Source organism: Gobio gobio, assembly GCF_949357685.1.
Source record: "Gobio gobio genome assembly, chromosome: 19".
NCBI lineage: Eukaryota > Metazoa > Chordata > Actinopteri > Cypriniformes > Gobionidae > Gobio > Gobio gobio.
The window spans coordinates 38,152,335-38,176,776 of NC_137112.1; the positions used below are offsets into that span (position 1 = coordinate 38,152,335).

Sequence of the window (24,442 nt, forward strand, 5' to 3'; positions counted from 1 at the left end):
ATCTGGCTTCGGGCTTGCGCACGCCGCGTGTGTGTGTGTGTGTGTGTGGCAGCTATAAGAACGGTAATCAACTTACATAAACTGTGTAAAACATGCAGTTACTATAGTGATTCTGGGCATCTAGAATCTAAACTAAATTCAAAATGTATCATGCGCTATGGTGTGCTTCCTGAACATTGAACAGCGGTCCGTGTGAATCAGATCCCTGCGCGTATAGTGCGCGTCATAGGAATTTAACGAGGCTTCGAGGCAGAATTTTTGCCTCGAGGAATTTTTGTAATCGAGTTAATCGAGTAACTCGATGAATCGTTTCAGCCCTAAATGGATGCGATTATTAACATTACTGTAGTATGAAGCAGAGCAGGATCGAGTGTTGTGAAGCTGAGAAAGGTCGCAGGAGCGATTGAAGAGCAGGACTGTTATTATGGCATAGTCGTCGGCGGGACTTTTATTATGACACGCCACTTCCTCTTTTCCAGTGTTGAGTTTGAGGTAACGCAACTCTGTTTATCGTATTAGATATATCTGAGTGTGTTGAAAAGGTAGTGATGACGTTCGCTCGGCGGCTGCTATGACACTTGTTCACACTGCAGTGAGAGTACAGCGTTTCTGCTAAATAAAACCGGAAACCGAGGGTAACGCAGATATGACGCAATCGACAGTCGACTCCCGCATGGCTCACGCGTCCCGGTTCCTTGGTTAAAATAGCAATTTCTCACGATTTACAAATAGTTGGAAACATTTGGGATATTCTAAGTACTCAACTCAAAATATATAACACTGGCCTAGTGGTTTTTGGATATTTAACTGCAAAAATCTTACATAGTTCACCTTTAATTCTCTCTAGATAGTTTTAGATGAACATGAAATATTTACACCTCCACAGAGAAATGTTGTCTCAGAGCCCACCCGAGAACTTCCCCCCAGTTTTTTTTTTGAGTCCTCAAACAATGCATATTCAATATTCATTCATGCAAATGTTTCTTTTAGTGCATAAAGTCAATATAGCACAGTTAATTAAAGGTTAGTCTAAGCCTTGAACATAAAAAAATAGTAAAAATGTAACTGAAATGAAAAAGAAAATTGAAAATATAAAAATAGAATCTAACAACACTGTTGCAAAATCTATTTGAGTTAATTGTGTGTACGACGTAAGGACACAAAAAAGCTTCCTCAAAGAAGAAAGCATATAGAGCTAAAATGATCAACTACGACTACTTTTACTGCCCCTTCTCTTATCTGGTTTGTGACTGACCCATTTAAACCCAATTTAATGCCATTAAGGCTTTCTCCACTCAAAAAGTTAATCAGCGCCAGTGCTTTTCAAGTCAGAAAGCCCCTGGCTCTTGACTCTCAGATGTTGACTGTGAGCTGGAATATTCATTAGCTGTTTTTCCCCTGTCCATGACAAGCCATGCTACGAAGACCCATGGCTTAGCAAGCCTATTGAACCGATGTGATGGGTAAAGCCAAACCTACACGGGACTCCTGCTGTGTATTGTTACCATAGCCAGGAACAGACTGTTACTTTCCCTTCCAAGAGCTGTAATGGGATGGGATACATTTTTCTGGCTGCCTTGAAGTTTCTAGCTCTCTCCCTCTCTTTTCCTGTCAGTGATTATAATAGAATGCCATCTGATCAGCGTTCATTCACAGGCAAAAAGAGCTGATTGAAAAATGATCAGCCGTTTTATAACCCAGAAGTTAGTGGACGGGATTACACAAGCGTGAAGGCTGCTTGTCAGACACCGGTCCAGATCTACAGCACTGTGAAAAACACGAGACTGGGTGAAAGATGAGAAAGAGACTCAGGGAATAAAAGAGGCATAGCAACACTGGATACACCATAAATGGACCACACAGATTTACAGAAGCAGGATGAATCTTGGCAGATGCTTTCTAAGAGACTTCATGTAATATATTATACGGAATACATTATTAATCTTGATATTATCATATTATCTCCCAGGGAACACACACCAGTGTTGTATACTGTTAATTAAAACTAAATCTATTAAACATTTGGTTTTGTTGAAAAAAGAAAAGAAAAAAAAATAGATGACTTGGAAACTAATTGAAATAAGTTTAAAATAAAATACTAAATTGACTAAAAATGAAATAAATATAAAGCTAAATGGAAATATTAAAAAATGCATAAATGACAAAAGCACAAAACTGAAAATATAACATTTAAAGGATTAATAAATACTATAATTTTAAACAAAAATATTAAAAATAACACTGATATAAACTGATAAAATGTATACTAGTTTGAACACTGCTTTGGATAACAGTGTCTGGAAGATGAATTAATGCAAATGTAATATTTTATTCAAATGTAATGTTTTTTTGTTTACTCATTGAAAAAACACTAGGCACAAAGATAAAACTTCAAAGTGTTAAAGGTCCCATGGCATGAAATGTTCATTTTATGAGGTTTTTCAACATTAATATGAGTTCCCCTATCCTGAATATTGTCCCCAAGTGGATAGAAATGTTGATCGGTGTAAAACCGAGTTCTGGCTGTCTTTCTCTGCCTTTGAGAAAATGACAGGCCAGACGAGCCAATCCTGAAGTCTCCTGGTTTGACGTCCAAGCAGGAACGGTTTCCTCCCTTTCCTCCGCCCAGAGAATTTGGCATGCCCATGCAAACGCTCGAGAGATCATGGGTTGTGAACGAGTGAACGCTGGCAGTTTCTCAGTGTTTGGATGTACAAATGAAAACAGAAGTATTTTTTCAGTTCCTTCTGATCTGTGATCAGTGATTTCTTATGTGTAGCTAATTATTTATTATTCGTGCACACACTGCGGCTTCTCTCTCTCCCAACAAAACGGTGTTTTCGTTTTTTCTATCTTGTGAGTCAGTGTTTTTGTACGTCCTCGTCGCGTCTATCTGTTCTAAAATGTGCATACAGTCGTTTCTGCTCAACATAGAGAGCCACATCTTTAGAGATAAACTTCACACACGCCGAAGCTCGGGCTGGCCGGTGGCCTTCAACATCCCCGACCCCCAGTACTGCATCTGGCCCACAGCGGAGGCGCCTTACGCGGCGCGAGATTAAGCAGAAGGGGGGTAAGCGTGAGGGTATCTGGGCTAGGCTATTCCCCACAATAAACTGGATTATAGGGCTGCTCGATTATGGAAAAAATCATAATCACGATTATTTTGGTCAAAATTGAAATCACGATTATGTAACACGATTATTTCACATGACTTTGGGAATGTGTTGTATTTATTAAAAATACACCTTTCAACAATTCAATTGAAATTGTAACATTTGTTGTACTTTTTGAACTATTAAAATAAATAATATAACATATATTCAAATCAAAGTATAAAAGTATTCACATAAAAATGATAATCACAAATAAATAAGATCAACAATATGGTTCGGCTAGATATGCTTTTCAGGTACGTCTAACATTAGTTTTCAGGTACAGAAATGTATCAAATGTAAGGTAGCATTGCATATTTGAGTGCATAAATTAAAGATGAATCCTATTAAACTTACAAAAGCTATTCAATCCGGATCGGATATGCGTCGTCTTTCTCGACTGTATAAAGTTCACTTAAGGCATATACAGACTATGTCTGCTAGGATACTCATCAAGATGGACATGTTGACATACGTTTTGTGTGAGTTTGTCCGTTCAAGAGCAAGACTTGAAAGAGAACTCAATATTTGCGCGCTGTGAGACGTGTGCGCGCTCTCGGATGAGTGGACAGAGATACATTTCCTCACAGCGCGCGCGGCTTCTCATTCGCGTCTTCAGGCACTAAACCCGGGTGACGACGGTGAAAACGACTGGTCATATTCAAACATACGGCAGCACTCGCATGCATTGAACAAAGTTTACAAAGAGAGAATTATTTGACAAATATGAGGGGAAAAAAGGACGTTTACACGGCACCCCTGCTCTCGTCAGTTTTTGTTTCTTTATTAGATTGTCATAGGTCACTCTGTGTTTAATTTTCAAGTGGTAAAACAAATTCGTGATGTTCCCTTGCGTTGCAGCCACTACCATGTAGCAAATCTTGCACGTAGCATGTTTCTGCTCGTCGTCTGATTCCTCGAAGCCAAACTGTTCCCAGACAACGGAGTTGGTTTTGCCTTTTTTGCTCACCAAACGCTGCTGTAACTGCCCTCCTTCTGCCATCTTTACTCGCGCCGAGTTTTTAAATTCTGCACACGAGACTCCCGATCTGAGAAAGTTTGTGGCTTCGGGAGGGGCGGATGAGCGCGTGCGCGTTTCATTCAGAACGCAAGGCAAAATAATCGTTTTTTCTCGATTGTACTATTTTGGTGATCGTTGGGAGGCAAAATCGAAATCGAAATCGAAATTCGATTAATTGCACAGCCCTACTGGATTACATTCGATTACTGCTGTTGTGTCTTTGTTTGCGCTGTGTACGCAATGCGCGTCACTGACGCTTTTCATATGATAGGAACATGTTTAAAAATAATGCTATTATCAACACTTACTCGTAACTCGTTCGTCTCGACAACTGTAATGGTACTTTGCATGTGTTACAAAGTTGGTAATAATGATGAAGACGGACTCGGTGTGACTGGAACTCGTGTTTATTCAGAACTCTCAGATACAAACACAATAAACTCGCGCTGACAGCCTCTCACAACTCAGTAGTTACTATAAATAACTTTGTTAGCAATCGTTCCGTCTCCGTGATGTCCGGTTCGCGAACGAATCATTCTTTTGAACCGGTTCTTTTTAGTGAACCGAATCAGTTCACCAAATCGGACTGAATCGTTCTAAACGGTTCGCGTCTCCAGTCAGCGCTGATCCATAATTTACAAAAGTTATTAACTTTCTGACATGAGTGACAGCCCCTCCGACTAGAAATAAACTAATAACCTGAAGTATATGCTGTAACTGCAACAGCACTGAACTGAGACTGACAGAACTGATGTGAAGTGAACACAGGTCCATCCGTCTCTCTGGCAGCAGCTCATGCCAGCTCGTGCCTCGTAGACCTCGCAAAGATGTCAGCTAATCACAACAGTGGGCGTTTTTACTGAAGTCTCACAGCAGACACGCCTCCTGAAGCAGGGCATTCAGCCAGAGGACAAACATCAGTATTGAAAAAATGCCTTTTATTTCTAAATTATGACATTTTATGATGTAAAAATCATACTAACAATATAAGTACACCTCAGGAAACATTATAAAATAATAGAAAAATGCCATGCCATGGGACCTTTAAAAAACTGAATAGAGTGATAAACGTTTGTCATTATTTTCTTTCTGCTATGGCATTCTGATACAATAGGACTTTCTTTTATTAGTTCAAAGAAGATGTTAAGCACAATATGCATAATTCTAAGGAAAATTAAAACATTTTATGGTACATTTTATGTACATTTAGTCATTTAATAGATCCGAAGTGACTAACAAATGAGAAAAAGTGCAAGTAATTTATCATAATTGTGCATTAAAGCTACACTATGTAACTTTTCTGTCCACTAGAGGTCGCCTGTTCAAAACAAAGGCGTAGTTTGATGACGCCACGTTTGAGCGCAGAATCTTGGGACATGTGGTCTTCACCTCACAGCTGGTGGGAAAGAGTAAGAATAGAACTCGGGCAGAAATCATGTTCATGGATGCAATTATTAACATTACTGTAGTATGAAGCAGAGCAGGACCGAGTGTTGTGGAGCTGAGCAAGGCCGCAGGAGCGATTGAAGAGCGGGAATGTTATTATGGCATAGTCGCCGGCGGGACTTTTATTATGACATGGTCGCCCGCGCCACTTCCTCTTTTCCAGTCATCGGCGGCTGCTATGACACTTGTTCACACTGCAGTGAGAGTACAGCGTTTCTTCTAAATAAAACCAGAAACCGAGAGTAACGCAGATATGACGCAATCGACAGGCGACTCCCTCAAACGCATGGCTCACACGTCCCGGTTCCTTGGTTAAAATAGCAATTTCTCACGATTTACAAATAGTTGGAAACGTTTGGGATATTCTAAGTTCTCAACTAAACAAAATATATAACACTGGCCTAGTGGTTTTTGGAAATTTTACTGCAAAAATCTATCTAAGTTCACCTTTAATCACAATCTACTTTCCTTGCATGGGAGCAGCTTGGACATTATGCTTAAAGTCCCTGTAAAGTTAAAATTTGTTACACTACAGACAAACGTGTCAACCATATAATAATAAAAGATCCACCAAGTAAATAAAATAGCTTATCAAAATCTTAAGCAGGATTCTCTGCTCTCAAATGCTGGGGGCGTGTCCGCTGTCTGTGCTGAAACCACGCCCACTCGTGGGAAAACTGCAGTAAGCACACAAGAGAAAACGCTCACATCCATTTGTGTTTCACAGAAGAAAGAAAAGATGAGAAAAAGCTTCAGAACAAAATGAGGTTGAGTTAAAGACACAATATGTAAGATTTTTGGATTAAAATATAAAAAAAACACTAGAACAATGTTATATATTTTGTTGACTTGTGTACTTTCATTATCCCGAATGTTTAAATCCAGGGAAATAAGCTATTTTAACGAGGACACGGACCGTGCCCATACGTCGCCTATCCATGACATCATACCTGCGTTACCCTCGATTTCCAGTTCGATTTTTTCATCGATTTTTTCCAGTTTAATCAAGTACCCTTGATTATTTTGTAGAAACCATGGAAACACCAAAGACGCTTTAATATATTATGTGTTTTATTAGACAGGTGAGCAACTGTTTGGATAAATTCATCCACAGAAAACGTATCATTGTTATATAGCTCAACACAGTTAGTCTTATTGTTTAAATCTCATGTGAGTGCCATGTTTTACCATGCCTAATATCCATCTAGCTTACTGCAGTGTGTAACAGGTGTCTCATTGTAGCCACCGAGCGAACGCACAGATATAACATAACTTTCAACACACTTAAATGTATCTAATATGATAAAACATCGCTGCGTTACCCCACATACTCATGAGCGGAAGAAGCGGAAGAAGCGGAAGCGCTCGTCTGAGGCACAATAAAAGCTCTGTGAAATCAAGCCGTCATCAAGCTACTCCTTTGTTTTGAATAAGCGACCTCTAGCGGTGAAAAATTACATATGGTGGCTTTAATGATGACAATGTCATTATATAAACTGGGTGTAAAAAAAATAGGTAGATTTTTGTAAGCTGTGGCGTGAGAGAAGATAAAATCATCTGCGTTTTCATGACACACATTGTGCTTAAGGCAAGCTGATCAGCTGTCCTGTAATTGAGTGACACGCAACTAAAGATTGATATTAGAGATTAGAGTGTTCTTTGCGACACAAGATAAGCCTACAACACCTGGAACAAGCCATACACACAAAAACATACATGCTAAAATTTACACCCTTGATATTCAGCCCACTTATCCCAATAAAAGTATGGTATATAAAATACTGGACAACATTCAGTAGTATTAGCTATATAGAAAACACAACTCATCCACTAACATTCAAATATGACCTTAAATGCCAGTTTTATTTCATTTACTCCCCTCTTTGTCATCAAAGCAACAGAAATAGATCATTTTCTGTCATCGTCTGTCTGTTCTCCCTCCCGGGGCAACTACAGACGGAGATTCGGGCCTATGGGAGCAGCTGAGTTTGGGTCAGCTTCCCTTGGCAACAGAACTATTTGCCCTGGGAAGCACTGCAGGCCCAAGTAGGACCTCCACCGGAGAAAAATCCCAGCAGAGATTCTCTCAAGATTAGTATACGGCAAAGTCTGTCTTTCACCATACAAGGTGAAACTTGAGTTGTTTATGCATTGAATTAAAATCAGATTAGATTGACAAATTCAATCTAATTTCCCTTGAGCTTTTGACATATAAGAGATCAACATACTATAAGAATATCCTGTACATTTCAGAACTGAAAACTTCCTTGTTAGTCCAAAAACAGCTTTTATTGAAACCAAGCCCAGAGAACTTGTTTTGGATTTGGATTTACATAGATTTTTGATGTAAAAAATCATACTAAAAGTGCACCCCGAGAAACATTATAAAATAATAAAATAATGCAGTTCATGAACCTTTTAATGAATATGCCAATCTGATGTGTTTCTATAGGGATGTCATGTGCTGATGCTAAAACTCTATACAATTTTGCATAAATGATCACAAATAAAACACTAAAAACAATCATTTTAAATGCTACAGTACAAGTGCAGCACAACATTATAATGGACAGTAAGAAAAAAAAAGATATTTGCTATATATGGGTTATTAAATTGAGTTTTAAAGATTTTCAATAACTTTAAGTGAGCATTAAATGACGATAGGTAATCCAAATGAAAATCTATATCGACCAATAAATAAAAAATACAATACAAATATAATAAACTAAAATAAAAATATGACTGCCACAATTACAAGTAAAACAGTGTTTTTAAATAAAAAAAGCACTGAGTGCAACTTGAAAAAACATCAACATTTCAAGATGTCCACTTGCAACATCAAACTTGGCACAAAAGTACTCAAATATAAATTTGATGCACCGAACAAGCAGCTCCCCAAATCTGCCACATTCTTTTGTCAAACCCTTTTATATCCCATCTGTCTGTGTAGAAAGAAAGAAATCACAAGCTTTGGAGACTATAATCTTCTCCGGGCAGATATTTTTGAGCAGGTTTATACAGTGCACTTGACAGCTGTGAAATGTCTAGTGTGCTTCAGAAAGAACTTCTGCCTGTGCTTGCTTGGGGACAAAAAGACAGCAGGAAAAGAGTAATCAGACGAAATGTCATGCTCTGTACGGCTGTAATCAACTGAGCATCAGACTGTGAAAATGGACCTCAGTTTTGATGAACTACGCACCTGCACAAATCCTTTGGACAAGACAAATGATTTGGTTAAATAGCATAAACACAACACCAATCCATTTAGATCTCTCTTGCAACTTACACATTTAAAATACTTTGTAGTATCACAAACCAGGGCTTCCAGACGTTTTGATCAACACATTCAGTCATTCATGATTACTGAATAAGAATTTCAAGTCGCAGCCTTGAGAATTAATAGATTTAAATTATTAGTGCACAAATGCCTCCAATTAAACTGTCTCAGAAGGCAGATCAGTGTTTCTCATTGTCTTGTTGCCATGTTTTACTCTACAAGCAATTACAAAAAGCAATATCCAACCAATGACATATTTATGACCTGAGCAGATCTAAAAAAATGGATTTTCACAATAAAAATGTCCAAAACATTTGGTGACGTTTTAAAGAGGTCCTATTATGCTTTTTTATATTTTCAACTTTCATTAGTGTATAACGTTGCTGTTTGAGCGTAAAAACGATCTGCAGAGTTACAAATCACAAAGTCCACTCCAAAGTGTGTTATACACTCCAAAAGGCTATACTTGTTTCTGAACTCCCTAAATTCTAATTCTAATTTTCTTCCGGGGATGTACGTGTTAAATATTCAGCAAAGGAATACACATAAAAAGGGACGAGGCCTGGTTGAGTTGGGTTAGTTGTGTGTTATGGTAAGAGGCATGACATTTTCAAAACACACTTGAAGCGGTTGACCAATCACAACACACTGGTCCGGCCGACCAATCAGAGCACATTGAGCTATTTGGAAGGAGGGGCTTCTAAGAGACTGGAACTAAACAGAGCGTAGTCTCGCTAATGCCAAGTTCAGACTGCACGATTTTAAAACTTGAAAGAAGAAAGTTTGCGATTCAAATTGTCTGTGCACTGATTTGCAGCGAAAGGGAGAAAAAGAAAACATATTATGGTTGAGGAAATGGTTGGGGAGACACTGGGAGCAATGATAGTGTTCTGCAAAGAGAGTTTGAGATAAATAAATCATTTTGCAATGTGCTGCTATTGCGGCTGGTCAAGCAAATGTCTATGCTTTGTTTCTGTTTGATAGAATTGTAAATATATCTATTAAAATACTGATATTCTGGTCTATAGCTCCTCCCCAAACTTCCCGCTGCCTTCTATCTTGCTCTCTCATTGGCTGTCGGTCATCGCCGATGTCATTTTCAGTCAGAACACGTTTCACACAGCAGGAGTTTGAATCACCGACAGGTCCAGATATTTAGCATGCCAAATATCTCACGGGCATCGGCGACTCATCTGCGATTCTCCCTGATCGCGTCTTTGATAATTCACACTGCGTGATTGTGATTTGTCTGCAATTTCACAAAACCTGTCGGCTAGTCAAAATCGTGGCTAAAATCGCGCAGTGTGAACTCGGCATTAGCCAGACCTTCGGACTGAGGGCAGAAGCTTTGCACTCTATCGCAGCTTTCATTGGTCAAAGGCCACCCAAGAGGACGTTTGACTGACATATAACTAGACATGTGCCGGTAAACGGTAATACGATATACCGCAATAATGAACATGCACAATATTGTTATCGTGGGCACTTCAAAATACTGTGAATAATTATTTATTACGAATTATTCAGATTTTTAGAATGCATTTTAAGAATACTTTACCCATCAACCGTTTAAAATAAACAACACGTCAAAGAGGAACGCGGTCTGATGTAAACAGACCGTGCATGAGCCGAGCACATGGCGGAACGAGTGAAGACGCTGAAGTGCACATTCACTCTCTGACAGCAGAGGGCGCTGACGGAATAGCAGAAATGCAGCCGTTTCCCCGGTAACCCTCGTAAAACAAAACTATACAGTGCTCGTCATCACATAACCTAATACTTAATACTTAAAGACTTAAGGCTATTCATTTTCAAACTATATTTTAGCCCTATATTTTAATCTGGACTAAATTACATGCCCTAGATATTGTTTTAATATGTTCTGACTGTTGTTCAATCACACACTTTACAATAAGGCACCATTATTTAATATTAGTTCATTCATTAACAAACTGACAATGAAAAATACTTCTAAAGCATGTATTAATCTTAGTTTAATGTACACTTCAGCATTTAATAACACATTATTAAAATCAAAAGTTGTAACTGTATTATTTAATGGACCTGAGCTAACACTAACAGTTTTAAAAACTAACAGTTGCTTTTTTAAACTAACACTATCAAAAAAGAATAACTTCTGTAAAAATGTAGCTATTCATTCTGTTAATGTTAATGCATTAACTGGTGAGACATTATTGTAAAGTGTTACCTATTGTTCTTTATAATTCTTTTGCACTTAATATCTTAATAAATATTTTTTTACTTTATACATTTTTGTGTATTGCTTTATTGTATTTAAATGTTTGGTTCTTTTGTTATAAGAAACTTATTAAACCTGTTATAGTATGACAACACTTTTTTTGCAACTTATTTCAATATCGTGATAATACCGTATACCGTGATAAAAGCTTCAGCAATTAATCGCAACATGAAAATTTGATACCGGCACATGCCTACATATAAACACAACCAATCACAGTTTGTTTTGTTCCGTGTCATGTTTAGGGGCGTGAAAATGTAAAGTCGATGTCCCTGCAATAACAGTCCGGCGTGCATCTAGAAATTATTCATTCAAGAACATTATGCGCAAACTTCACATGCTTTTGAAAATCCAGTGTTTAGTTGATCCTGGTATGCGCTCATTATCACAGTTGTAAACACGACGGCGTTCCTCTTCCACGAGAGAGTTTGGAGTCGCGACATTTGCAACACGTTCGTCTCGCGGACATCCTGAAGAATTCAACCAATCAGATGACGACTTTGAAACTCCTGAAGTGTTTCCAGATAAGTGTGCCATATGCATCAGACGTTCAGCCAACGGTCCGAGGGGGTGAAGTTTAGAGACTAAACAGAGCGTTACAGACAGTCTTGGAAGAGAGGTGCTGCAATAATGTAAAATATGTTAATAATTATGTTTTTTTTTTTATCATTCAACCATGAAAACCTATTCTAGTAGACCCCATACAACATCAAGGCTTTGAAATAAGGGCATAATAGGTTCCTTTTAAAGCCATTTTCAAGAAACTATGCTACAATTAACTTAATTTTAACACATATTTACACTTAAAAAAGTAAACAAATTCTGATATTTCGAGGTTTTCCATAACCGTGGGGATCTTGCTAAGAAAGAAAAGGGTGTGGGTGTCCAATCCAGTCAATATTTGAGATACTGAATCATTAAGGACATGTCTAGTTACTTGTTTATTTACTAGCGTCTTAATGTGCTCAATTTCCTGTGACACAATATTTCCATCTTTCCTACTTGTATCCTAACAGCTAAAACGGGAACTGAGCAGTGGCCTAAGTTTGTTGTGTTAAGATAAAAGGCCACACTCTATATACAATCCAGTGTCTCGTACGCACTCTAGTATAGCATGAATCAGCTGTGACAATCTTCATGTGATTACTCCTGGCATAAAGGCTACAGAAACATGTATGACTCATGAAATGTTGTCATTTCCAGGCGGTTTAACATTTCTGTGATGTGCAAAAGTGTCACGACCTTGCCACCTGATTTAACATGTGGAGTCCCAATGGGTTTTGTAATCGGACCGCTGTCATTTTGTAAATACTGAACTCCTGATCTGTATTCTTTGAGCTGTAGGCATGTGCAGTGATTATTTGTTCAAAAATCATGTTTTTCTGAATCACATGATGTACATCTTCAGATATGCCAGAAACACAAATACCCAAGACAGGTGGACAGACGGCTTATTTCAAAATCAGGTTACAATCCTAATCCTCTTCTTTTTGTCTACCACGTTCACCCTAATCGGTTCAATGGCTTAAGAAATGCACAATATTGTTATTTCTCGCTAACAAATCCAGGATTGACAGTGGAACTAAACCAAAGCATTTGGAAAAGATACATGGGCAAAAAAATAATTAAATGAAGCATAGACGTTAACTACATTGAGGGAACAGGTGGTAGGAGAAAGCTCATGAACAGCAAAGTCGATTTATTAGGGTAAAGGGTGAACATTTTCATTGTAAGGAAAAACCTTTCAAAACTAGAATGGAATAAGAAGATGATGGATGAAAAGCCAGCATACATTTCAACCAAGCCTGGCACTAATGTCTTCCATCCATTAACCAGTGGAGAATATAATTCCATCTCCATTCTGTCACTGCTTCTGATGGAATGTTGTCATTCCTGGGTGGAAAAATATGGAAAAGTTCCTTAACAACTTGCTGCATTAAAAAGTCCCCTGTCACATACATCACAGCCTGACAACAGTCAGACGTTGGATTTAGTCAGAAGTAATTTCTTTTTTTCGGCCTAAGGGATACTGCAGAGAAGCTGCTGCACTGCCTTCTAATAGGAATTTACAAATGTGATTATTTTTGACAGATTATTATTTTTTGCGAGGGGGAAAGGCTCCAAATTGTTCTGGCTGACATAAGGAAAATGATTTCTGTCAGTGTTCACTATTGTTGGATACCATTTATAGACCCATGGACGTTTAAATAATATTCTCAAGGACTACACTCTATTTGCTTTGAAAAGCCTTTAAAAAGGTGATTTCAGTTTTAATACAAGGGACCATTATTTGAACTATGAATTTTAACAAACATTTTTTAAAGCACAATAAAAATCTAGTTAATCTAGGCATGTTCATCACAAAAAATTTTCTATAATCCTTAAAAAATGATATATTAAATTAGCAATTTTGTACCAACATAATAACATAGTAATTGTTCAAATATTTACCTAAAATACTGTTTAAAGGTTAGATTTTTTAAAAGAAATGAATACATTTATTCATCAAGGATGCATTCAATTGTTCAAAATGATAGTAAAGATATTTATAACATTACAAAAGATTTCCTTTTTTAAATAAAAGCTGCATTTAATGGATTATTTATAGTAATCAAATAATCCATAAAATCCTGTTGAATAGCCCAATGAGCAGTTAAATTGAATAATCTCATTAATAAATGATTGCAAATATATTATGAATATTTGATATATTGCCACGCCATATACTGCAGTATTTTCCTTCATATCATGGTACTTAATTTTACTAAAGGACAAAATAGAAAACTTGAGAAAACTTTGCATCCCAAACGAAGGTAAGCAGCTTGTGCAGTTAAAAGGGCAATTTGTCTGGAAAAATCCATTTCCCTCTTGAATCCTTACTGCTGAGCTGATGTTGTCCATGGACAAAACTGGCCTAGAACAGATCAGGAGAGACATAGAGGAAGCGCAATGGAAATAACAGCACTTCAGAAAACAAGACCTATTCCTGGATACACTTGAGAGGGTATTATTTCGGACTACTTAAATGCAATCTGTGCTCCTCCACAACAAACTGGCAAGGTCTGTGACGAGGATGGCGACAGTGACAATAACGAGAGATGATAATTAAAGCCACACATCTTCCCCCACCCCTCCGAGAAATGCGTTAAAAGAATATCGGGCAGGAAGCCTGACAGCCGCTGAGCGAATGAGCATGAAAACACAATCTGTCATCAGAATGCTGATGAGAGGATGGTAAAGGTATGTGCACCGCGGTAGGCTTCAGTCATACCATGTTGTTTCCCTAATAAGCCTCATTGCAGGATGGTTTTCAGGTTTTGAAGTTAAAAGAGTGATGCGGGTAAAAAGGGTGAGCCATTATATTATGTAATGGGAGTCAACTAAATTAACAGAATTTGAAGTGGCAGATCTGCTGCTGTGCGTGAAGCTATTTCAAAATCTTACGAAACTGCAAGCTACTTACAGTAGGCCTAAGTAATTAGACAACCCTTTTCAAGAAATACATATTTTCAAGTTTGTCACTTACACACATTTACAAAGGTAGTGAAATGTGCAAATCCCTAGACTGGTTTCTTTCTTTGTATATATTTATTGTATGTTGTGTGTGTAATGTGTAATAATTATGTACATATAAATACGCACACATGCATGTATATATTTAAGAAAAAATTTATATTTATATAAAATATTTATATATAATTTAAATTATATAAATATATTCAGTATACAGTATATACATGCAAATATTTATTCAATATATAAATAAATGTGCGTGTATTCAAATATCCATAATAATTATACACAGTACACACACATATATTATGTAAACAGAAACTTTAATCATGATCTGGGGGGTTGGGACGGTCTGGGTCAGGTTGTTGCCCCCCTCTAAAAATATTATTAAAAACCACATTGTGTATTGAAAATAATATAATGATATATAGTTAAAATAATTGTGTAAGTGGTAAAACAAATACATATGCAAACGGGGCTAAAAAAAATGCGTTTTAAGTTTAGAAACTTTTTGAGTCCCCCCGCCTCACAGTGGTTTGGTGGAAGAGTACAAAGTTCTTCGATAGTTGTGGAACTCCAGTAAGTAGGCTGTTAAGGCTGTTTTATATTTATTTTTTTCTCTTTTATACTGACGATGCGGAGTTATTAATAAATGAGCAATTACAAAAAAAAATGATGATAACCAATGTATTTTTCCATGAGTCCGATATGTTAGTGAGTATTGTTTGGTAGCTTGTTGTAAGTCACCCACTAACTAACACAGAGATAAGCCTTTGTCTGAACTGATATTAGGCTAATATTGTAGATCTACCATTGGATTTTGCTCAATTCTATGTGAAAGTATTGATAATTATGAATTATTATATTGCCACGTGGTGAACCTGATAACTCATATTTTAACTATTGCTTTGCGAAAAAGTGAGGGGAAGTCATAATTGAGTAGTAAACAGAGTAGAAAACAGTGATGAGCAGCAAAATATTATGCTATAATAGTAGTTCACAAAATGATAACAAAATCAGTGGAGATTTTTAAACAGCTCTCTCAAATGAATGAACTTGAATATATTTGCACTAAATAATAATAGAAAATGTTGAAAAACTGGAAAAAATAATTAGTGAATCATTATTAAAAAAAATGGTTACACTCTATTTTACAGTACATGTACTCACTGGTAATATAAGGTAACTACATGGGTTTAGGTTAGATTTTGGGGTAGGTTCAGGGTTACCTAGTTATTACCCAGTTATTGTAATTGCTATAATAAAGTACATAGTATGTACATGCGGGACAGGGCTGTAAAATAAAGTGCTACCAAAATAATTCATTTAAAGGAATCGATGAATAAAAAAAAAAGATTCACTGAAAGGAACACTTCATGAGAGGGAGGACAGGAGTGTGCATTTGCGGCAGTTCACTTGACTATATAAAGCTGTGTGTGCAAGTGCAATACAATATGACATTAAAGGGGTGATGAATTGAGAAATCAACTTTCCTTTGAGCCTTTGGTATATAAAAGTTAATTGTGATAAAAGAATATCCTGCAAGTTTCAGAGCTGAAAACGTCCTTGTTAGTCAAAGAAAAGCTATCATAGACACCAGGCCCAGAAAACGAGAGATCTCAGAATATGTCAACTACTGACGTAGTAGGACGCAGAAGCACCGCCTCAAGCCCGCCCACCGACTCGTGAAGCTAAACGATGTGGAATCGATAGTAAACAAGATAAGAGGTCGAGACTGGATTTGCAGACATATTGAGATTAAAACACAATGCTGTGCCTTCTATATTGGCTCCGACAGGAACGGTGCAACACACTTATGTGAGTAAAACATGTTTTTTTATATGTGTTAGTATTGCATTGTTATAGATCGTTTGATATTTATTGTTTACATACCTTAGCACGCGGTCACAGGCTGGAGAGGGTGTTGTTGGTTTATTCGTGATCAGACTCTGACTTGTAACGCCAGCTCGCAAAGCCCAAAGTTCTGAGGCTATGTGCGGTTCATGGTTATATTCACTGATGATCGAGCGAAATGATAAAAGAAATAACATTCCAATCAATCGCGGGTGGATGAGAGATTAATCATTGTGTTTGTAGGGCTGTGCAATTAATCGAATTTCGATTTCGATTTCGACTTTGCCTCCCAACGATCACCAAAATAGTACAATCGAGAAAAAATTATTATATTTTGCCAGGTTCAGTTTTGCAAGAACACTCTTATTTTGTCTTGCGTTCTGAATGAAACGCGCACGCGCTCATCCGCCCCTCCCGAAGCCACAAACTTTCTCAGATCGTGAGTCTCGTGTGCATATCATCCGCTGGAATTTAAAAACTCGGCGCGAGTAAAGATGGCAGAAGGAGGGCAGTTACAGCAGCGTTTGGTGAGCGAAAAAGGCAAAACCAACTCTGTTGTCTGGGAACAGTTTGGCTTCGAGGAATCAGACGACGAGCAGAAACATGCTACGTGCAAGATTTGCTACATGGTAGTGGCTGCAACGCAAGGGAACACCACGAATTTGTTTAACCACTTGAAAATTAAACAGAGTGACCAATGACAATCTAATAAAGAAACAAAAACTGACGAGAGCAGGGGTGCCGTGTAAACGTCCTTTTTCCCCTCATATTTTTCAAATAATTCTCTCTTTGTAAACTTTGTTCAATGCATGCGAGTGCTGCCGTATGTTTGAATATGACCAGTCGTTTTCACCGTCATCACCCGGGTTTAGTGCCAGAAGACGCGAATGAGAAGCCGCGCGCGCTGTGAGAAAATGTATCTCTGTGCGCTCATCCGAGAGCGCGCACACGTCTCTCAGCGCGCAAATATTGAGTTCTCTTTCAAGTCTTGCTCTTGAACGGACAAACTCACACAAAACGTATGTCAACATGTCCATCTTGATGAGTATCCTAGCAGACATAGTCTGTATATGCCTTAAGTTAACTTTATACAGTCGATAAAGACAACGCATATCCGATCATTAGGTCTTAAAGAGGCAGTAGCCTTTACTGCTGTCTGTTTAATGTCAAACAACAAAAGACAAGGACTTCACTCACCGCTCTTGATTGAATAGCTTAAGTAAGTTTAATAGGATTCATCTTTAATTTATGCACTCAAATATGCAATGTTATTTTACATTTGATACATTTCTGTACCTGAAAACTAATGTTAGACGTACCTGAAAAGCATATCTAGCCGAACCATATTGTTGATCTTATTTATTTGTGGTTATCATTTTTACGTGAATACTTTTATACTTTGATTTGAATATATGTTATATTATTTATTTTAATAGTTCAAAAAGTACAACAAATGTTACAATTTCAATTGAATTGTTGAAAGGTGTATTTTTAATAAATACAACACATTCCCAAAGTCATGTGAAATAATCGTGTTACATAATCGTGATTTCAATATTGACCAAAATAATCGTGATTATGATTTTTTCCATAATCGAGCAGCCTTATGTGTTTGTTTGATAAAGACATGTTGCGAGCCCTGGCTGTGGGCTGGGTGATTCATTCCGGTTGCCGTTTGCCATACGCTGTCACTGACAGGGGAGCAGAAGCTCATTAAATATGCAAATCTTATCCAATCCTAGCCATGGGCGTTTACTTCCAAGTCTTCAGTGCGGTACGCCCAGGGCTCGACATAAGCAATGGCCCGGGGCCAGTAAAAGAGTATGTCGGGCTAGTTGAATGGCCAATCACTGGCCCGCGCGGGCCAGTGATTGGCCATCCGCAAAGGCAAAACAAACATCATACCGTCACAGAATTGCGAAGACGTTGGCTCTGAGTACCTCACCGATGTAGCATGTCGAAGATAAGTTACTCAACTAGCTAGCTAATATATAGCACCGTAACTTTGCTCATAAATGATAGATCCAAAGTGCGAGTAGCCTACTTGATTTGTGTCATGAGTTAATTTGGGTGTCATTCCGAGACGAGTAAATTATACTTTCGGTTTCATGTGCAAGTCAGGGATGGCTGACGCAAAACTGTAGTTCCGAAGCTTTGCACGATCCGAAGCGCAGATGTTTCGAGTCGAACGATCCGAAGCGTGATTCAAAACACCTATGTCACGTGACTACGGCTAAATGAAGCCAAAAATATCTTATATAATGTGTATCTTTGTTAATTGTTTATCATTTGTTTTATATAAATATATATAATATATATATATATATATATATAATATATATATATATATATATATATATATAATAAACAATTAACAAAGATACACATTATATAGGCAAACACAGTGCTAACATTACTGGTCAGGCAATAAAAAATTCAGTTACAATGACAATTTGGTTATTTTTGCATGTCTCCAGGGGCTCTCTAGCTCTTAATTCATGTACTCCATTTGCTGTAGTCTATTGATTAATCCTAATGTATACAATACATACAGTACAGCTTAATGGAAAAGTTTTCCTTATATTTCTTTCAGGGCCAATAAAAATATAGAAGGGGCCAGCAAAACTCTGATCTACTGGCCCCAGGGGCCAGTGGGAATTTTTTTTTATGTTGAGCCCTAAGTACGCCCATCAAAACCGATCGTTTTTCAGAAAGCCTCAAAACCAAGGCAGAAAGTAGCCTATTACTTATTCATTATGATGTTTTTGAATGTAAAAAACACGCAAACGTCATAAGTTGATCTCAGACAACAGTATAAAAAAATAAAAAAGCCAGTTCATGACACCTTTAAAACCAACGATGTAGCATTTAAAAAAAAACTGCACTGCAAAAAGGAGCTTGTTACTGGCAAAGCTACACTGATTTAAAAACAACCGAGCTACTGTCACACATAATGAAAACGTAGTTCACTACATTAACATTGCTACTTTTAGTATGTTACTCCCCAACACTGTGTGGGTGTCGTTTGATTTGCTGTGTGACGCTTCTAGGACATATCTCAGAGCCAGAGAGCCTCTGCATGCAATGCAATAAAGGTTACGGTGGATCGGAGTTTTCCTCTCCTTCCACATATAATTAATTTTAGGCCGGTTTTCCTCTCTACAGTAAAAAATTCAAGAAAACATAGCTGTCTATCATTTTGATCCATTTTCCCAAGGTTTGTAGGAGGATATTTCCCATCTTCCTGCCTGCCCTCATGTTAGGCTGAAGTCATGGAAAATACATCATGGAGTTTATGCAAGTGTTCAAAATAAGCATGAGGCAAAAAGAGGAGAACCTTACAGCTGAGAGAGAGACTGAAGGGAGAGAGAGAGAGAGAGAGAGAGAGAGAGAGAGAGAGAGAGAGAGAGAGAGAGAGAGAGAGAGAGAGAGAGAGAGAGAGAGAGAGAGAGAGAGAGAGAGAGAGAGAGAGAGAGAGAGAGAGAGAGAGAGCAGATTAAAAGTATGTATGGAACTTCTTGCAGTCATTTTTCTGGTTGAAAGCTGGTCTGACTAAGAATAATTGAACCATAACCTGTCAGGAAAATCATTTTCAGACCCAAAACTATGGCGACAACAACATCACTGAATGAATGTGGGCCAAATAACTGTTAACATTCTCTTCAACTCCACAGTATGAAATTTTGCAGAGATTTTCCACAGCTCTAATTTTAAACCCTATGTTTGTTATCGTACGTGAAGTGGAATAGTGATATATATCATCAGCCTGGCCGCCATATACAGTTAATTACAAATTGTATATGCATTGTGTGTATTTTTGTAGTGAATTCTGAGTAAATATTGCAGAATTAAAAAATATAAAATAATAAAAATATAAAATAAAATAAAATCACTTTTCAAATAAAGTTTACACTGAAGAGTCCAATCAGATTTATCTCTGCATGTCACTAGATATCATTATTGGCATCAGCAGTTAAATTTTTTTTATGTTATGTAGTAAAAAAGAAATCTTAATTTTGAGTGAAACGTAATACTTTCTCTGTCCTCTAAACAATCTCCATTACTCACTCAGTGTGTACAGATTTCATCATGAATGAATAAACTAAACTAAACAGGCAGACGTAATGCTGAGATTCATCAAGATCCTTTAAGAACAAACTCGCCTTTAAGGGACACCGAGGGTTATTCTGATGGTGGCTGGCTCTCTGGGAGCCAACTGCTGATTCATGTCATCAAACCGAAATTTCTTTTTCCATTTTTAATACAATTTTCATGACCTCCCTTAAGAGGAAGAACATTCTCGCCAGTATGGTGTCTTAAAAAACCAATGCATTAATGCCATGAACATCAAGTAAAGCTACACAACCCGACCTCTGTACTTCCCCATAGGCCACATATTCAAAAGACTGTATTGTAAACCTATCATCAAGCCGTTTCAGAAAAAAGGCTGATCTCCTAATGAAAATTTGGGAAACACACGTACTGTAAAACACAAAGCCACAAGCATTCGGCAGGCACCTCTGGAAATAATTTGAATTAGTCATAGATGATCATAAGATAATAACTGGCCGAGAGGGGCTACCAAATATGATTAATATTCCCAGCAGAGATGGGAGCAGTGATTTAATGGTGCACTGCTGCTGACTCTATCTTTGCCTTGTACAACAAGTCACATGAAATCAACTGACAGCCTGTTTGTCTGGGCAGCTCTGAGCTGGCAGAAGACTCTAGCGACAGAAGTGTGCCCTCTCCTCCTCGACTAGGGGGGAAAAACACGCTCCAAAAACATAACAATAAACCCGGGAGCATCTTTCCTTCTCTTGTAGAATCAGGACATAATTCTTGACCAATAAAAAGAGAGAAACATAGTCTCAAAAAAAAAAAAAGGATTCTGCCCCTTGTTCAGTTAAGTTAACTAAAATGAGCTAATACACAATGCCAATGACATGAATTAAACTTGAATTTGTAAATTGGATATTTACCTAATCCATTCACATTGGGACACAATGTGTAGTTTTTTTTATACTATAACCGGATGTACAGAAACACAGACTTATGGCAGAAAATTATTGACAGTATTTATTGTTGTATAACAGGGTAAAAAAAAGAAAAGAATGAAGAATGATATCGTCTGAGAAGCATTTTCATTGCATCTAGTCGGCAAAATTATCAATACACGATGATAAAAGTAAAATAAAATAAAGTACTAAGATGAATAATATGATATTATGTAGTAAAATATAGAAATATTTGAATACGCTGTTGAAGTAGATTACCTTCATCAGAGGAGCATTATAGGTCATGTTCATTGCATCTCAGCTAAATTAATTTAAGTTTGAACAAGAACCTAATCCATATTAAGTAATTAGTAAAAAAAAAACAAGTATTTTTTTTTTGTCTACAAGGCTTAATTTAATGCATGAAAAAGTTTAATTGAACCATTTTTTGTGTAAAATTTTCCTCAACTCATCAGTTGCACCACATGTCTTTGTTTCAGAATGCTCACATGAGATGCACTGCCCAAGGTTTACTGTCAGTCACATGACCACTGAACGAGTCATCTAATTAGCCATGGGCAGAGGCAAGAACTCTGGCAACTGTGCATGAGGGCACATGGACATAGTGTGTCCTTATAACAAAGGTCATGTCGCAGTGTCTTATTGAAGACCCTAACTAAGCATTTGACTGTTAACTTAATTAGACTAAAGAGGCTGGAAGCGTTTTCAGGGAAGGTCACACTTTAAAAATCCTTATCACCTGACAGATATCACGGAATTCTCACAGCCGTCTTTGTAACAGCCTTGAGCTCAGTAAAACAACTCAAAATATGTGAAAGGCAGTAGACAGGGGGGAAATAGAATAGACGTTTTAGCCAATCAAAAAATGAACCAATTCAAAACAATCTCTCGTCTGTGAATAATGAAAAATATTTTGGGGGATTGCAAAATAATTTTGTTTTTCTGACCATTTTGAGAGACTACACAAATGTAAATACTATTCGGAATTGTCCAACTATTGATGGAAATTCCCTCCCCCCTAGAGATTTTGTCCCATGTACAGATCTCACATAAGCCAAGATAAACATGCCTAACGTACTATTTCTGTGTTCTCTGTCTGCCCCCCCATTTTCCCATGTCTAAGTTTCATTCTCTTTTAACAAGATCATCGGCAATACACTCATTTTAGCTTGTTACTCTGCGTATTAAGGAAAATGCAAAAAACCCTCAGTATGCTACTAAATAAGGACATAGCCCTAAAGTGCAGCAAGATTACCATATAAAACTTGCTAATGATAAACATCATATTCATTACTCTGCATGACAAAACCCTAAGAGGACACAGACGGATTGCTCATGTTTTTGACAGCCCCCCATCAGGATGAAACACTCAATGCTAATACATCAATAACAGGGATCCAAATTTAATCTAGTGTTTATAGTGCAAGACCGGTTTGTGATTAGAGGCCAGTTATAGATTTACTCTAATAATAATAATAAAAGCAAGTAAGCCTACTTCAGTGAACTCAAATAAATTGACTACCACCACTGAGATGTCTTAGGGTCCTAATTCATCTCACTTCTTCATTGACATCCTTATTGCCAAATCTATAATATGTTTTTTTTTGCTTTCAATATGGGATGTACTAAGTCATCTGGCCTATTTTAACCTCTAAAAACAAATTGCCAGACTTTCCTTTTGCAAAGGAATCCAAACGGTTGATTCCATCTAAATTACGAGTAAAGGACACTGATTTGAAGGAGCACCATATAAAAACATCCACTAACAACAGTTGTCTCCAAATAGGATCCAAGGTCCAGAGTCGAGATGCCCATATATGGAACTTCATCTGTAGGCATAGCCAGATCAGCGTGGTGTAGGTTGCTTACTTCAAAGCAATGCGTTTAACTCTGTTTACATTTGTGCACGTCTTCCCATTAATCAGTTTAAAATAAGCACAAGTAAGGGAGCTTTTCCATTTCAAGATCTTGGAGCAAATTCCGAGCTGTTTATCTTTGACTTGAGTAAATCTGTTATCATTACATCCTCCCTGTCATGGAAAATATCTGGGGTTCAGGCCACCTTGTCAAGTATGTGATCATACCAATAAATGATCTGAGGCTGAGTGCCAGAAGTGCCAGAAGAGGAGGAGATTGGTGAGGAGAGCCTGTTCTCTGCCAAAAGCCCTAGCGATGGAGCTCAAGCTCAAGTCGAGCATTGCAACGGTTATGGAAATGTAATTAGTCACCCAAATGAGCAGTTCTGGAACTCCAAGACATTCTGTGGCATGCCTCTACACAGATTAAACAGATCCGACTTGTGGAAAGCTTCTACTTAGCTCATTCACTCCAAACCAGATGCTTTTTCATTCAGTTCAGACTTCAAGGACCACATTTGTCAAAGCCTTTATTGTGTGTCAAAGGTCTGTTATTGGAGGAACTTAATCACCTCAAGCAATAAAAGTATCTCTTACACTCTTTTGATCCAGCTAAATTGTTTTGCATGTCACTTTAAGGTGGATTTGAGGTGGAAATGCATGCAACTACAAGAACCTATATCAATAAAATAATAATAAGCTGACCATATCAATGCACTTCCTTAAATATGCATATGCAATGGGTACAACAATGTCAAAGCCAAGGATTAAGGAGATCTGGGAGTAGCCACTATATAAAAAACAAAGTATTAATGTGAGATTCTGAAATAAACTGAGCAAAATGGAAATATAAGAGTGAGTAAAGCTAGTGGGGAAATGAGAGGGTGAAAAAAGCACCAGGAGGGCTGCAAAGGAAAATGAGCAAGAAAAAAAAACAGCCAACAGATACATCAAGGGGGAAACATATTGTGGGAAATAAAGAACATAGATTGAGGAGATAAAATCATCTGGAAGACTTTGATGAATTTATCATTTTAATTAC

General features: G+C 37.5%; 1 protein-coding gene and 1 long non-coding RNA gene across 2 annotated transcripts in view; both read right to left on the reverse strand.

The window, feature by feature from the left end:
- Window positions 1-24,442, reverse strand: part of slc8a1a (solute carrier family 8 member 1a) — a 69,308-nt gene that overhangs the window by 34,240 nt on the left and 10,626 nt on the right. The window lies entirely within an intron of this gene.
- Window positions 44-6,516, reverse strand: LOC307142941. Its single transcript, XR_013818534.1, has 3 exons — window positions 4,911-6,516; window positions 4,366-4,713; window positions 44-3,116 (listed from the first exon to the last, which is right to left on the reverse strand). It is a non-coding gene; the product is annotated as an uncharacterized lncRNA (long non-coding RNA).